This window comes from Anneissia japonica, unplaced genomic scaffold (genome assembly GCF_011630105.1).
Source record: "Anneissia japonica isolate Jap-2015-1 unplaced genomic scaffold, ASM1163010v1 scaffold287677_len22533_cov120, whole genome shotgun sequence".
Lineage (NCBI taxonomy): Eukaryota > Metazoa > Echinodermata > Crinoidea > Comatulida > Comatulidae > Anneissia > Anneissia japonica.
Window position 1 is genome coordinate 19,399 of NW_022727538.1, and position 3,185 is coordinate 22,583.

Below are 3,185 nucleotides of genomic sequence, written 5' to 3' on the forward strand. Positions count from 1 at the left end.
TGGGACCTTTTTGGGCAACAAAAATGTTAATAGTGGTTTTATTGTATTGTACTTAATCTGAAAGTGACTCAAAGAGGACCATCAGTTTTATAATTATAAGATTAGTTGTTGATAGCATTCCACTGATATTGATATATACTTCTTTACCTCTATGGTGATGAGTAATTAAACATTCTTGTCATTAATTTTTAAAGCAAAAACACACTGCTAAAATATTCATTGTAGAATTAACACTAAGAGGCCCATCAGTTTTACAATTATATTTGTTTATTTTGTAACATGCATTAGTAAAGTGTTTTAATGTTAAACCATATCATTAAGTGCAGTAGATGACATATTCAAAGTAAGAGTATGATCATACTATCTACTACCTTTTTGTGAAAGGTATTACAGTATAAATCATATTTGTTTTTCTGACAGACTTAACAGACAATAGTTTATCAGATATTGTCTGTACTGACATGACAAGTACTATTGGGTCTGCTCATTTTTTTTTCTTAAAAAAATATTATTCTGTACAATACATATATATATACATATGTTACAATAGCCATTGCCTTAGAGTACTGTATATTTTGTCAGCATTTTTTAAATTGTTTAACCCATGTGAACTATTTGTAATTCATATTTCACTTGAATATTCAAATAAATATTTAAATTCTAAGAAATCCATGTTATGTGTCATTTATTTGCATTTACTGTGTTTGCCTTGTAAGTTGAATCACTGAAAACATAGGATTTAAAAATGAAGAGGCATCAAACAGAAATCAATAGAGAGCTTCCATTTTCAGCAATCCCAGCAACCAAACTTGCACATGGAAACACAGGATTTTGATGATGATTGGTGGTGATGATAGTGATGATGATGATCACATGATGATGAGGACGGCAATGACAATGGGAAATGGCAAAAGTTTAATAATTTACAAACACAAGTATTCGCAAAGGAATGAAAAAAACAATTACAATTTGACAGTTATAACATAGATTAGATGTTTATGGCAAAATTCATCAAGAGGAACAACAAAATTAATAGAACACTTTCAAATCATTAGTGGTAAAATGTCTATGAAGAAAAAAATATATAAATCTACAATCAGTGGCGTAACGATGGGGCCGGGGACCTTGTGGCTTTCTAAGAGTGGGGCCCTTTTTGGTCCCAGTCGCCAATTCCATTGTGGAATTTTAAAAGTACTCGTTTTTTAATTGTCATTTCACATTCTAAACGTTTTTAACGACAAAATTATTGATATATGAGTGGCCAATCCAAGAATATTTAATAGGGCCCATAGGGGAGAGATTTTCACTGATAAGTGTCAATACCACCACCATTGTTGGGGCTGAGGTAAGAACATTTATAATTACGGCCCCTCTAAATGGCCGGAAATGGCACTCTCTCAGACCTTAATTCACCATTGGATATAATATGATGCCAGAGACACATTCATTATGCTGTTATGTATCAACAAAGACCCTTTGGATCAGGGTAATAGATCGAGGACCATTTTGTTAGGGTTCTTTCGGGGCATCTACAGGTCGAGGGGGCTGTGAACCGCCAGGTGAGAGCGATAGGCGTTAGCCACTGTCCACAATGTTGATAATGAAGATAAGCTCAGTAGGCTCTAAATTTAATATCACAAGCAAATATTGAATTAATTTAACATTTTTAATACCAAATAAAATGTATTGCTAACCAATTTTAGGGGCTAAGCAAAGAATATACAACAAATTACTTATGCATGTTATATGGATATATACTTCCTGTGGAAATGAGGAACATGATAAAACAACATTAAAAAATTGAAAACACATACCTCAATCCTAATTCATAATTTTGATTGGCCTATTGAGGCTGCCTTTGGTTTTATTCAGATCTTCAGTTCTGGTGTCAGCATAACTACATATGCCTCTCTCTCCATTTATACCTCAATTTTACAATGAATTGTATTTATCATAATTTTAATATTCTACAAATTTTAATTATTATTATGCATTCATTTATTTTATTGGAACTTTTATGAAAAAATACAATTTATTCATTTAATTATATATTTTAATAGACTTGTAAGTTTTGACATCAAATTTTAAATAGCTGTAAATACAAAATATTGCACTTTTGTAAATCTTGTAAATTGAATTTATACTGAACTCCTTCCTATTCATGCTACATATACAGTAATTAACTGTTGTATGTGTATTTTCAAATTGATGTTTTTGTATTGGGTCTCTAACTGCATTGCTGTTAGGGTCACTCCTCATTAAATTAAGTTGAAAAATGCATCTGAATTAGTGAGAAAAATATTTTATGGTTCTAATTTTCTAATAAAAATTAATAACTTGGTTACCTAAATGCTAGTGAATGTAATTTTGTATCACAATGATGCAACAGTGAACTTAGTTGCTGGTGGAATTTGAATTGCTCAAATGAAAATGAAAGCCTAGATTTGTGGAAAATTTTGTTTTGAATCACATTCATTTTATTCTTCTGGCAGCTAACAGTTACAAGAGCAAGTATTTATTAGACATTTAAAATTGTGTTACTTCTGTTATACTGGATGCGAGGAAGTGTTTTTTTAATAGAACCGAGTGAGGAAAGTATTACCTCACTTTACTTAAGAATCAATGGAAAAAAATCCATAAAAACTTGAGGTAATCAAAGATTATAGGTGGGTAAAGACTAAATTCACTAGCCAAGAGGAACATTTTATTTATATATCATGCATAATCAATTACTGTACCAGAGATCCAGGGAGCGTGACGGTATGATGCATACTGCCGCGGCCGTGTCTAGCGAATCGAAAGCGTTGCAACGAGTGGAATATATGTAGTCCAGGTTGTGAAGTGGATTTAAGCGTGGGTAAGATGGATTGCATCTCTATACCTCAGGTTGTATGGCTTGGGTTATGGAGTGTCATTTTTGTCAATAAATGTATATACTAGTTTCTGTGATACCACTTCCGACAAATTTTGAACGCCCACTCATGGGTACACTTCAGTTTTTTTTCTCTCTTTCCTCTTCTCACTATTTTTCTTCTCTCTATTCTTTAACTTCTTGGCACCATTATCTTCGTCGTGATCATCATTATTTTTACTGCAACACACGTGCAGTTATTCTTATTATTTGGTTCTTTCAAACATTGCCAAAGACAATAAACTTTAAAAAAAAGGTTTATGGGTGACGCATA